General features: G+C 56.9%; 1 protein-coding gene across 4 annotated transcripts in view; it reads left to right on the top strand.

The window, feature by feature from the left end:
* Positions 1 to 2,504: 2,504 nt before the first annotated feature.
* VIPR1 (vasoactive intestinal peptide receptor 1) overlaps positions 2,505 to 13,497 on the top strand; it is a 33,177-nt gene continuing 22,184 nt past the window's right edge. For 3 of the 4 annotated variants that reach the window (XM_034662158.1, XM_034662160.1, XM_034662159.1), the window contains exon 1: positions 3,731 to 3,844. The gene's annotated coding sequence lies outside the window, so the exon portion shown is untranslated. Of the gene's footprint in view, positions 2,786 to 3,730; positions 3,845 to 13,497 lie in introns of those variants that run through there. The other variant, XM_034662157.1, reaches the window with a different exon arrangement.

Below are 13,497 nucleotides of genomic sequence, written 5' to 3'. Positions count from 1 at the left end.
TGATAACACCGGATGAAGGATGGCTATTTGCTGCCTGCTGTTGGGGAAGGGATGGAGGGAACATTGCTTCTTTAAATACCTGTCTGGGCCCCATTTGCCCTCCACCAAACCACAGCCTGGAGTGAAAATGCCATCTTCTCCCAGGAAGAACGGGCCCCAAAGAAGGGCAACTCAGAAGCCTAGAGAGGCTGCCGGCTCTGGAAGGGGAATCCTGGAGCAGTGACTCCCCAGGCCAGATCCCTGCCGGCCCACCCCTCCCCGCCCCCCATGCAGGTCCAAACTACACTGAGGTCCCCAGGCGCCTCGGCTCGCACTCTATTGCAGAACACACCACCGGTGCGTTCCTGAGCTGGGAGCCTTGAAGCACTGAGCACACGACTCAGGGACGTGGGGAAGGACTGGGGGAGGCAAGGGTGGCACTCACTGCAGGAATGAGGCAGGCAGCCAGGAAGCCAGGCGGGCTCCAAATGAGTAACTGCAGATTCTTTCCTGCCGTGCCTGTCGTCACGGGGAATGGCAAGTGACTGCCTCTCTCTCTTTCCCCCCATCTTCTGCACCCCTGTGATTTCCGGCAGCCGGCAGCCGGAAGGACTCTGGGGTTTGGGCCACAGACAGGGGACAAATTCCAGGGATCTGGAAAGGGACACCTCAGAACAGGAATCAATGCAAAAGGACATGAGGGAGCAGGGAGCAGAGGTTGGCTGCGGGCCCCTCCCCAAGCTGGACTGCTGAAGCAAAGGCCAGTTCCAGATGTTCTGGAACAAAGATCCAAGTCCCTGCTTCTCACCCCCCTCAGGTAGCCTGCCCCCTCCCCCCACAACCTTTGGCTTCCCATATTGGCCCCCTCCCCGAAAGAAGCCTTCCCAGACCAGAGGACAGGCTTCCCCAGAAGATCCCACAGGACTCTGAGGTTCTGATGTCCCCTGGGCCTCAGAACACAGAATTGAACAAGCGAGAACCGTTAGTAAAAGCAGGTCGAATCTAACCTGGGCTGAATTCTTTAAGTTTTTGTTTGTGTTTGCTCTTTTCTTTTTTCTGCTCCTTCTTTCACTTCTGAATTTGTTTTGTGCCTTTTGATATGTAAGGAAGGGTGGGTCCCCCAGGGGAACAATTCTTAAAGAACAAAGGAGTAATTTTCATTGCAAAGAATCTGCCGGGGAAAGAATTCTCCCTTAGTCACCTGCTCCCTTCCCGGGAGCCAAGTATTCTCCCTTAGTCACCTGCTTCCGTCCTGGGACCCAGGGGTCTGCCTGAACGGGGAGAGGCCCTGCCAGTCACCCTCACTGCCTCCAGCCTGCCCAGGAAGCTAAAGAGCTTTCTTGAGGACCACCCTCCAGAGCAGGGGGAAAGGCAGCCCATCTCTTGGTTGGGAGCCTTAAGATTCCCTCTGTCTCCTCCCTTTCCCACCAGCCACCTGCTGGGCCAGAGTGTCAGGTGGCAAAGCGGGGTCTGGCTCCCTTCTAATTTCCCAATCTTCACCACCCCCTCACAATGGACTCTCAAGTACCCAAGATTCCTATCCTCAGAGAGCAGAACTTCAATAGACCTAGAGACAAGCTTTAATGATGGGATTTCAGCATTCCATGGCTGGCTAGGTGGTGTGTGTGCGTGTGCGTGTGTGTGTGTTTGTGTGTGTGTAGCAAAGGTTTATGAAAGCCAAAGCCCATGGATTTGCCATTCGTGTCTAGCACTCCTAGGACACCGTGCCAGCAGAGGTGACTCCCCAGAACTGGGACCCAATTCCACTGTCCTGCTGGAGAACGGAGGCATGAGAAGGGGTTCTGTCAGGGTCACAAGGGTAGGCAAGGACCCCAGTTCCTGAGCCTAACCTGGCCCGCAGAAGTGGAGATGGCCAAGAAGACTGGAGATTTTTCAAATACATCCTCCACTAGGGAGTTGGGTCCAAACCCTAGAATGGCCAGGTCAGGCCCGGATGCATCTCCACCATTCCCCCTATGGGGGAAGGGTCTATCTCCAGGCTCATCTGGAAGGAGGTGGAAATTGTGGGGAGTACAATCAATAGCTCTCCAGGTCCTCCTCTGGTAAGAAGTCTGGCTGTCTTACCCACCTCTGTGCCCCAGTGCACAGCACAGAGCCTGGCTCACAGCTAGCTATTAATAAATGTGCAAGGGAGGGGGGATGGAGACAGAGAGAAAGAAGGAAGAAGCAAATGCTAGCACCCCAAATAAACCTAAATTGAGGAGGGGCTGGGAGCTCAACCCTTTCAGCCTTCTCCCTGATTCCTCATAACTTCACTCCACGCCAGAAAGTCAGTGGCCTGAGTTTCTCCGGCTTGGCTCGAAGGAAGGAAGCCCTGGTGTGTCTGCAGGGAACTCTGACGCACCTGCTGGTCAGCCAGAGCCTGGATTTGGACCTCTTTCAAGCAGCCTCGCTTCCCGCTGGGAGCGCAGGGACGCGCCAGCTCTCCCCGCCTCTCCACTGAACAGTCATCCCCTTATCACATTCATCCACCATTCATCCTATCTCTGCCGCCACCACCGCCACCTCCAGCCTCGATCACACCGCTCCGAGCCCTCGGAAAGAGGGCAAGGCAGCCACCAGCTCTTGGACCTCCCGGGGCGCGACGCCGGTTGAACCGTGGCCTCATTTTAGGGACGAATAAAATTGAGCCCTGAGGACGCGAAGTGGAGGCCGACCAGCACAGTCTTGGAAGCGAGGCACCAGAGGCAGGCGGCCCGAGTCCAGGCGTTTCTCTGCACTTCAGTTTCCCGGGCTGTAAAACAGGGAAGGCAGGAGGAGGAGGAAGTTTCCTGCTTCATTTTAGGTAGGTTGCGCAGCCTGGTCCTGAGCACCGGGGACAGATCTTCCCTCCCCGCGCGGGGGCGCTGGAGCTTCGGCCCAGCCTCCCTCGGGAGATGCCGGGGCAGAGACGCGCGAGGGCGCGGACGTGCCATCCTCCCTAAAGCACACACCTCACTCTCTGGTCGTCAAGGGCCCGGGAGCCCAGCCAGTGCCAAGCGCGCCCTGCCATGTCACCTGGGCTCAGGGGTGGTACCGAGGAACCTAGAGTCGGGCCTCACTCGCGCTCTCGTTTCCCCTCGCTCGGCCTGTCGGGACAAAGGACGAGCTGGGCCGATTGAAAATGGATTAAACCACGTGCTCCACCTCCGGGTCGCTTGCAACCTAGGACCCTACGCAGGCCGCAGGCCGCAGCCTGGGGGATAAGAAGTGACATGTCCTGTTTCGTAGTCAGGCCCGCCCTCACCAGTCCGACGAGGCGCGGAAATGGGAAATGGGGAGGCTGGCAGGGAGGCTTCCTGGAGGAGGTGGCTGTGAAGGTGGACATGGAGAGCGTACTGGGGTGGGGCTGAGGGGGCGTGCGGGAGTGGGAGATGCCATCCAGGCTCTTGGAAACGTTGCGGGCTAAGCAGAGAGGGATGCGGCGTGTTGGGGTCTCGAGACTCCCGAGGATGCAGTCCGAAGGGGTGAAGACTTGTGAATGCCTGGTGACTGAGGACTGACGTGGGGGGATCCGCGGAGGGAAAGCAGGGACTCCCCACTGGCGGGAGAGCCCCCAGCCCCGCCCCACACCTGAGCGGCGGCCCCGCCTCTGCCGATCCATTGGCTAGACCCGCCGCCCGTCAGACGAGCCCCCGGGGCCCGCCTCCGGCACCGAGCTACGCGTCTTCGCGCTGGGGCCACCTCGACCGCGCCACTCTGCCGGGCTCCCTGCGGTCCACCGCGAGGTGCGCCGCCTGCCCGCCTACTCCCGGCTCCGGGCCGCCCGCCGCGGGTTCAGGGCGGACCATGCGCCGGACCGGCCCGCCGCCCGCCCGCTGGCTCTGCGTGCTGGTCAGCGCCCTCGCCTGCGCCCTCGGCCGCGGTGAGTGCCCGCCGGGCAGCCCAGAGTCCCAGCCGCCGCGGGTGGGGTGGGGTGGGGGCGGCGGGAGCCGGCCGTCCGTGCGCACGTCTGTGTAAGGGGAATGAGGGGCACGGAGCGCTGGGTCTAGCCTCCCAGCTCAGCCTCCGACCGGATCTAGACCCGAGGGGTGGGGTCCTGATCGCTCCCGGTCCCTCCCAGCGCTGCTGAGAGCCAGCTCAGAGCGGCGATCTGGGACACCGGTGGAGGGGCGCCAGGAGAGAGCGTGCTCCATAAACTTGCCTTAGGGGTAGTGGCTGCGTTGTGCGTGGGGCGGGGAAGTCAGTGGGTGCAGGGTCGGAGACTGTGGTCGGTTGAAATGGAAGGCCTGGTAGACGGTGGGTGGCAGAGAGGGAGTCTATGGGGGTCGTCGTTGTGTGCTGTGCCGGTCTGGAGGTAGCCGTGGGGCTTTGTGTGCTACGTGTAGGAGTGACGTCTCAGAAGCAGACCCAGCGCTGGGAAGGGGCTTTTGGGATAAGGTGGCTGACAGGCAGGCCCTTCCTGTGCCCTCCCAACTGAGCAGAGCTGAAAGGTAAGAGCTGGAGGTGGAAGGTGGTGGGTAGTGAGAGGTTGAGGGTGGTGCTTATGAGGAAGGGCCAGACATGTGCTTGGAGGAAGCTGAGCAAGGTGCACACAGCCCAGAAACCTTGGCGTCCTCTTCCTCCCACTTCCACTTCATCCCCACAGAGGTGTGTGTATGCCTTTGATGCATGTTTCCACGAGCCCCATGTGTGGCTGTGCCCTCATGTGTGGCTGTGGGTGGCTCGCCTGCAGGGCAGATGCTGATGCAGGCAGGAGACGCATGGATCATCTCCCTCCAAGATAAGGGAAGACCTCAGGATTCATGGAATCCACCCAACCCTATTTTCCAGATGGGCACAATAAGTCCCAAAGACACCTGTCCCCCACTAATCAGCCCTGGACTGGGCTGAGGTTGATTTTCTGTCTCTCCCTACCCCAGGTCTTGAGAAATCTGGGGTTGTTGCTTAATCAGAGCCTAAAACCCAAGTGCGTCCCAGGGCTGACCCCACTCCAGGTCGGCTGGTGGGTGGGTAGAGTATATAGATCACCTAGCCTCTTCTATCCCATGATTACCTCCCTTACCATCACCTCCACCAAAGCAGGAATCTCTGTGTTTCTGTCTAGCTAATGTCTTGACATCCCGGGGACAAGAAGCTCATTGCCTGTCCTGGGAGCAGAACTTCATAAAGTTGGTGGGAGCCTCCCCTCCTGCCGCTGAGAGGCATGAGACCCACGTCCTGAGCACTCAAAGCCTCACCCACTTCTGGCCCTGAGGCCACAGCTCCACAGCTCTGGCACCACTCAGGGCCCCTCGGTGTCATGGAGCTTCCAGGCCTTACCCACAGCCCTCTGGCTCACTCCACTGGGCTCTGACCACCCCGATTCTCCTCGGATCAGCCACAGTTCTTGGGACCACGACTGGTACCCCATTCCCCAGCCTTGGAGGCTTCTCAGCCCACTGGCAGGGTGCTTTCAGCAGGGTCTCTTTCCTTTTCCTCCACACCTGCCCCCACCTCCTGAGGCAGTCCAAGCCTGGCTCCTCCAATGCCTGCCCTCCCTTGTCTTTCCACATGATATTCATTTAACACTCTACTCCATCACCTCCTCCAGACAGCCTTCCCTGATTGCTCCAGCCCACTCAGCGCTTCCCACTCTGACCTCACCTTTCAGCCCTACCCACCTCCCAGCCTGGGCTTATCTGACCATCCCACGGGATCAAGAGCTGAGGTCTGTCATCCTCGCTTCCCCCACAGCCTCGTGCAGGGCTGGGCCTGCAGCGGGAGGAGAAAGGACTCACCCAGGACTGGGTGAGGGCAGCCTGGAATGAAGGAGCCACCATATCCTTCTCCACTTCTCCCTCCTCCCCACCAGCTCCCACACTGAATGGACACCAGGCAATCCCGCTCCAGCCAGACTCAGGGTTGAGGGGGGCTGACGTTATCAGAGCTGTAAAATGGCAGCTGCAAAGTTCAGTGTAAAGGCCTGAGGCCTTATCATTCCTGTTTATGGTGCCCTGACCTCAGTCAGGGAAGGGGAAATCTCTGAACAGGGAAGCAAAAAAAGGAAAGAAAACCTCTAGTGTCTCAGAAGAGGAAGTCTGCCCCAAGGCCACCTGTCAGGCCTTCCACTGCCCCTACCCCCTGGACAGCAGGCACAGAGGCTCCTCACTGGTAGCAGAACTGCTCAGGGCAATGCCCAGGCCAGGGACAGGGGGAGGGGTGTCAGAGAATGAGCAGACCCAGGTCCCGCCCTGGGAAGATTCTCAGGCTGATCGGGGAGAGCAAAGCCAGTGGTCCAGGAGGAAGAACCCAGCACTGAGGCAAGGGTCACTGAAAGGAGCAGTCAGGGAATGCTCCCTGGGGGAGGCAGGATAGTGCCCTAAAGACTTTGGCTTAATGGGCCAACCTTCCACCAGAAACTATAAAAGAGCCTCTGTTGGCAGGACCAATGGGCCTGATCCCAGAAGGAGAAAGAAGCCCCCAGCTCCACCACACACCCCCTCCCCCCGCCAGAAGCTGGGATGGTCCAGGGGTTGGGAAAGGTTTGGCTCCTCCTAACTCCTCTCTGAGGCAGGCTGCTAGCCACCTGCTCCTGAAGGGCTCAGTCTGCCATAGGCATCCTGCCCTGGCCATCTGCTTTTAGCCTCTCCAGAGGTTGTCCACAGCTGGCCAGGCCCTCTTGGACCCCAGCAGACAACCTGGTGGGCTTTAGGAAACATGTAGCCATGGGGGTCAGGCCTCCTCCTCGAGCGGAGTGACAACCTCAGGCCCACGCAGGGCTCCTAGGGGACTGTACTGGAAGAGTGACCTCCCCTTGAAAGTTTCCAGCCTCCCATCCTGGTGCCCTGAGTCTCAGCCCTCCCTGACGTTTCTGGAGCCCATGAGACCTGGTCCTCACCTTACTCCATGGCAATGGCCAGTAACCCTTGAGAACATGTTTGATCTCTGTGGAAGGGCCTCAGTTTCCTCATCACAAAAGGGACGGTGGGACCCTTGCGTCCCCCCCACCCCACCCCCGGTGCAGGAGAAATGGGAAGAGAGGGCTGGGTTGGAGGCCATCCCCACCACGGGACTGGGGCACAGTCTTCCCCTGAGCCTCAGGACTCTGTGAAAGTGGCTTGGTCTTCCAGTCGGGACTTCCGCGAGACTTGAGGGAGGACCGAGTGCTGTGTGACCTGGCATAAGCCATCTCTTCATTTGTTCCCCAGCTCGGGAGCCCTGGGGACAGGGGTTTCTTCATGAGGTAGCCGGGCAGTGTGGGGGTGAGGCTCCAGGCCCAGGTAGGTGATGGGTCATCTCAGGGAAGGCTGGAAGGTAGGCAACAGGCCTCCTCACACAGTGGGCAGCCTCGGTGGCAACCCAGCTTATGCCGAGCCTGCCACTTACAGGGACCCCTCGCTGTGGCCCATCTGGCCAGGAATGTGGGTATGGGGCCAGGGGATTAGATGAAGCCCTGTCCCTCTCTCCCTGACTTTACCGTTCAACCTCCCTCACTCTGCCCTCCCCAGCTGGACTTCCCAACACAAATGTGTAATATGTGCAAAGTTGCTCGCACACCTTAGATGTATTTCAGAAGTAACGGAAACACTGCTTCATCTCTCCACCACGTTATGGGTTTTTTAAATTAACTTTTTAATGTGAGAAAAATTTTCAAACATATAAACGAGAGAGAATAATATAACGAGCTTGCAAATACCCAATCCTTGGGGTGACATCAGCAAAACGGCGGTATAGGAACATCCAGTGCCCGTCCCCCCCACCCAGTCCCTACGTTTGACTACCGGTAACCTGTAACAATTAATATTTGCATCATTTCCCTTTTTTTGGCCGAAGTATTTTAACATCAATTACAGACATTATGACCTCGCAGCACACATTCTTCTAAGATGCAGCTCTAAAACCAAAGGACATTTTCCTATATCACTACGATACCACCACCACACCTAACCAGATGAACGGGCATTCCTTGACATCTTATGTTCAAATATCCCCCCGCAGCATTTGATCCAGCACCGCAAGCTGAGTGGTGATATTATTGGGGGTTTGGGTCTGACTGCAAGGATCCTTCTGGCCTGGGTTGTGATAAGCCTGTACAGCGAGCGGGTGGGTGGGTTAGCATCCAGCCCTTCCCTGGACAGGGCCCAGTCTTTATCTGTACCCCAGTTTCATGTGGCTCATGATGTGAGGGTCCCTATCTCTCAGGAAGTGCCTCCTGATATCTGAAAAACAAGTTCTTCCTGCACGGCCGGTCCTCAGAAGAGGGGAAGAGGTCACCAACTGACTCTGTATGAAAGCCTTCGCCAGCACTAGCTCTCGGCGCTCTGCAGGTGGCCCATCGCCCTGGGCACCGTGTGTGGAAACTGAGTCCTCTTTCCCCCGAGGTGCCCAGGATGGCTTTCAAGAGGCAGAGGATTTCAACCTGAGTCCCTGCTCTCCTGCTTCACTGGCCATTGCCCCCGTGATCCTCTACAAAGAATGCCCAAGAGGCTTCATGGCCGTAAGGACACCCCGCAGGAGGGGCCCTTAGATGGAGCCAGGCTTAACCCCAGACGGAACATCTTTAAGCTTGGATTCTAATAATGAGAGCCCTTGTCCTGGGACCACCCTGAGCTGTGGAGAGTTCTTTCTAGCCCCAAGCCGAAATCTGCGTCCCTGTGTCTCTCTGTTGTACCCCTGCCCACCCCCCACCGCCCCCAGTTACTACCCGGAGTTCAGCCTCTCCCAGGAAGAGGTGTGATTGGCAAAATTTGGATATTCAGAAAGGGGAGGCTTCAGAGTATTTGCAAAAGGATGTAAAAATACAGGAAGGGGGAAGAAATCAGACGGCAGTAGGGGATGAGGGAATGCCCGACTTGAGACTTCCCCTCTGTTGGGCACAGCGGCCACGTGGCAGCCGGTGGGACCTGCAGACTGCCTGGCATTCTGCAGCACATCCAGGCTGTGGCGAGGCCTGGGTCCAGATGCAGACGGCCATGACCGCTAACCTTTCTTGGCGGTCCCCTGGTGTCCTTGACATGTGCCCCTGGACACAGCCCTGGAAGTAGACGGTGCTGTCATTGTCCCCATTTTACAGATGAGGTAGGGAGACTTGCCCAAGGTCAGCCAGCCAGGAAGTGGCAGGCAGTCTGATTCTGGAACCTGTGGACTTAACTAGGCCCTGCCAGTTCACCAAGAGGGCTTGCTTCTCCCAAGGCAGCCAGAGCCTGCTGCAGGCTGCCCCAGGACTGTAGAGACATTTTTTAATTCATAAAATGTACAAATCTGCAGTGACTGCTCGGGGAGTTGTCACACATGTGCACACCTGGGCAGCCACCACCGAGATCAAGATAGCCCACGTTCCTGTCACCCCGGCCATCTCCCTTGTGCCTCTTCCCAACAGGATGAGGCCTTATTTCAACTTCTTGGAGTGCCCTCTGCGAAGCTGGGAGTGTGTTTCTCCTCTTTTCTGTGACTTCTGGATCCCATGATTGACCTCATCTTCCTGCGCCCCCCCTCCTCCCTGCTGCCCCTGTCTCCTCCTCCTCCCCCCACTGCACCCTCTCCATCTCCTTACCAGCTCAAACACAAAAGCCAGAATGAAGGGCACAGCTTGGGAAGCTGGGCTGGGGTCCTGCACGCCTTTGGCCACACTGCTTTCTCTCAGGGTCCTCAGTTTCCCCTTGTCACTCCGTTGCCCCATTATTTCAATGGGAGGGAGGCTCTAATAAATCATGGGATATGAGCTGGTGATGGGGGGAGCCCCTAGTCTAACAGCCACAACTCCCAGCCTCTGCACCCTATCCCAGACCTCAGGGAGCCCCACCTGGAGGAGATAGCAGGGCTTCCTCCCAAGCCCCTCACAGTGAGGATAGAGAGGAGGGACCCAGGTAAGCAGGCAGAATTAACGAGACTCGGTTAATCCCTGCCCCCAACCAAAGACTCAGGATTCTCCTGCCAACATCCAGTCCGTCACCTCCCACATCCAGCCAGTACCGTGGCAGGGACAGAAGAGGACCCAGGTGCAAGGGAGGCTACCGACTTCCTCACTCTTGCCCGGGTCTCCTCTTCTGGGCTTAGGAACTCCTGTGATAGAGAAGGGCTGGGGGCTCCATCTGGCCTGGAACTCCCACCTCAACCCACCCACAAGATCAGGTGACTTGAAGCTCATTGGAGCTCGGCCCAGCAGGGGAATTGGTGAGGGCTTGAGAGAAAGCCCTCCTTTCTCCTCTCCACGTGGGGCATCAGGACACAAGTCAGGAAATGTAGGCAGTAGTGGAAATAGGGAGGGCCTTGAATGCCAGTTTTGAAGTATGGGCTTTGACTCCTAGGCCCTGGGGAGCTTGGGTTGCAGGTGGTGGGGCTGAAAGCTAGTACACTGTTCCAGGCAGGAACTGATGAGACCTGGTCCCTGCCTATGTCCCACAACTTGCTCCTGATGCCTCAGGACCCCTTGCAGTAGCCACACCTTGTATTTGCAACCTTGCGTGTATTAAGTGTTTTCATACCTCCATGCTTCCGTACACACTGCTCCTACTTTCTGGAATGTTCTTACTCCACCTCTATGGTCAAATTTACACCTCTTCAAAGACACACCTCTACTACCCATTCTCTGTGAAGCCCAAACCCCAGCTATATCCCACCCTGGAACCCTTTCCTAGAATCAGTAGACTTGGCTGTATCTGGCTGGAAATTTTCCAGCTTAGTGTGTCTGGAGTCCAGAGGGATAATGAGGATGTTTAGCATAGGGAAATAAGTGGAAGAGGAAGTTCAAAGTCTGCCTGAATTCCTCAGTGATAAGGGCTACAGGGAGCTGCCCTGGCCCTGGCCCCCAAAGAGCAATGGCAGAACAGATGGCCCAAAGCAAGGTCATGGAGAGGGATTGATGCAGTCCAGACTAGTGGTCAGAGATGCAGGTCCCATCAAGGAATGCGCACTTGCTAGGGGGTCTCAGGTCCCTCTTTGGGTCTCTCTTTCCTCTACCCTTCGGCAGGTGGGGTCTAACACTCAGCTAACCTGGGGTGAAGACAGAGCTCATCTTCCAAACTACCCTCACTTTATTCAGAGATAGCCCACACTGCCAGATTACCCCAGGGCCTCCTGCCCACCCCCCGCAAACTGCCCCTCAAGAAAGGCTTTGTGGCTATGCTGCTGGATGCGGTGGGCAGGGTTGGCTACAGAAGTTGACCCAATAGCCTTCCACTATCAGAGAGTGGTAAGCAGAAGCTGCCAGGACCCTATGATGCCCTTGGTGATTGAAAAAGGATTATCTCTTGGCAAACAGCATGACCACAGCTCTGGCTTAAGAGGACCCAGCAAAGGGGTGCCTAGGTGGCTCAGTTGGTTTCAGGTCTGTGATCTCAGGGTTGTGAGATCGAACCCTGTGTTGGCTCCACCCTGGGCATGGAGGCTGCTTGAGATTCTCTCTCTCCCTCTCTCTCTGCCCCTCTCCCTGACTTGCATACTCTCCAAAAAAAAAAAAAAAAGGAGGAAAGAAAAAGAAAAAAAGGACCCAGCAAATGAGGGCATCCACTGTCCTGTCTTCAGAGCACAAGTCTGGACTTTTTTGGTTACAGGGATAGAAAACTCAACTGACTCAAGCAATAAAGAAAGATACTGACTCATGTTGCTGGAAACACGGCTACTTTCAAGCATGGCTGCATCGGTTAATGTCAGGAGGACCCAGTTTTTCTCCATCTCTTTATTCAGGCTTTATCTGTGTGGCCTTCAGCATTGTGTTCCACAATAACACAAAAAGTAACAAGATGATAGCAGTAGTTCCAACCCCTGTACCCTTGGAGGTTTCCAGTCTAGTTGGAAAGACCAAATCTACTTGTCTAATCACTTAATCCAAAGTCCCAGGAATGAGCATGCTGGCTCTGAACAGCCTGACTTGGACCATGCGCCAGGCACTAAGGCCAGGAATGCTCGGTTGGGCTCAAGTCTGATCATGTGTTGATCTTGTAGAAGATGGTTCATCAGAACCGCAAGAACTAGGAGCAGAGAAGGAGGTTGTTTCCCAGATAGATGAGGACATGGCATCAGAGGAGGGTAAAGGACTGTAGAAGGCAGCAACAACAGATGTCCACTACCATCTATCCCATGTTCATGTTGTGGGGAGCGGGGCGACGGGGGGAGAATGGGCAGGAGACACAGGCAAGGCTGGGAGGGGGCCGGAAGGCAGAGCAAACTGTGTTGCTGGAGGGCAGTAGGGGGAGAAGTATGTTCCGGACAAGCAAGACAGACCGATGGTGGGGCATGAGCCAGTCCCTGGGTTCTTCTTCTGGAAGTCACCTCTGGGGTCCTTTGGCCACCCCTCTGCCCATGCTTGAGCAGCATGAGCCGGCCACAGATCCCTGAAGACAGAGCGTCTCTAGCGTTTCAGTCTGAGTAATGCTTTTGGGCAAGAAGGGAAGCATGTGACCCCAAAGAGGGAGCAGAGCGCATTTCCTTCCAATCCCACGTATTGTCTTTGAAACAGTTACACGAATAACCATATCCTGCTCCACAGTAGACCTGTGTTACTTTCCATGTGCCACGTTTTAAGTGATTTCCCAGCTCATGTTGTTACCTCCATTGGCTGATAAAGTTAACAGTCCAAGAGGGACCCCGGGTTCCCTGTGGGGCTTCCAGGCCCATGGCACGTGGGCGGGTGAGGTCTGGGTGCTGGGAAGTCTGAGAGGCACCCTGGACCCTGAGGCCTTCCCTTGCACCTGGGCCAGGCCAGCTGTGGTGCGTATGGGAGAGTTGGACACTGAGGCCCTCCATGACAATGAGGCTCCACCAAGGTCTCCACAAGGGACAGCAGTGTTGAGTGGAGGGACTCAGCTGTGCAGCATCGTGAGCCGGAGCTCTCCAGCTTAGGCTTGGACCCCCTTGCTCTGTAGCAGTGGAGAGCTCTCTGGCACCTGGGATGCTTCTCCCCCTGTGGGGTCACCTGACTTAGAACGGTGGTCAAAGTCACAGCTTTGGTAGCAGGCCAGAAGGAAGGACATGCTTTCCCCCATAGCCCCACTGCAATACACCTTTGAGTCAGCAGGGGAGGGGCTTGAGGCCCATTTGAGGGAATGAGGACCTTGTCCCAGGGCAGGAGGGACAAGTTGGAAGAGACACTGAGAGTATTTGATTCCGGAGCTGCATTGCCGAACTTTCTCCAACGGCCCTGCTGGGGAACTGTGTGGCATTCTCATCCCTGAGCAGGGAGTAGGAAACTGGTATGTGGTTGCCCAGGGGTGGCAGCCACTTCCCTAAAGCCAACGAGACCCACAGAAGTTTCCACCAGCTCAGCGATTCCTCCATGGAGGCCTTCACCTGCCCTTGCCCACCCAGCGGTTCCCAAGACCTGTTTTTTTCCTGGCCGTCCCTGGGCAGCCATCACCCGTACTCACATGTTGGCCCCAATGCCAATGCCCGCCCCCCCCCACGCCAGCACGCAGGTCTGGTTCCATCCCTGATCCCTGGCTAGGGTGCAGGAAACGGGAGGTGGGAGGCGTGGGCCTTCCCATCCCTTCTCCCCACCTCCCAGGGGCAGGGGGCGAGCAGAGGAGCTGTGGTGGGATGGCAAGCCATCCTAGAGGGGCCTCTCTCCCCTCCTTCATTAGATCTGATACAGCTTGAATT

This window comes from Ailuropoda melanoleuca, chromosome 6 (genome assembly GCF_002007445.2).
Source record: "Ailuropoda melanoleuca isolate Jingjing chromosome 6, ASM200744v2, whole genome shotgun sequence".
Taxonomy (NCBI): domain Eukaryota; kingdom Metazoa; phylum Chordata; class Mammalia; order Carnivora; family Ursidae; genus Ailuropoda; species Ailuropoda melanoleuca.
The sequence above is the reverse complement of the archived record's forward strand: the minus strand, read 5'-3'. Positions and strand labels throughout refer to the sequence as shown.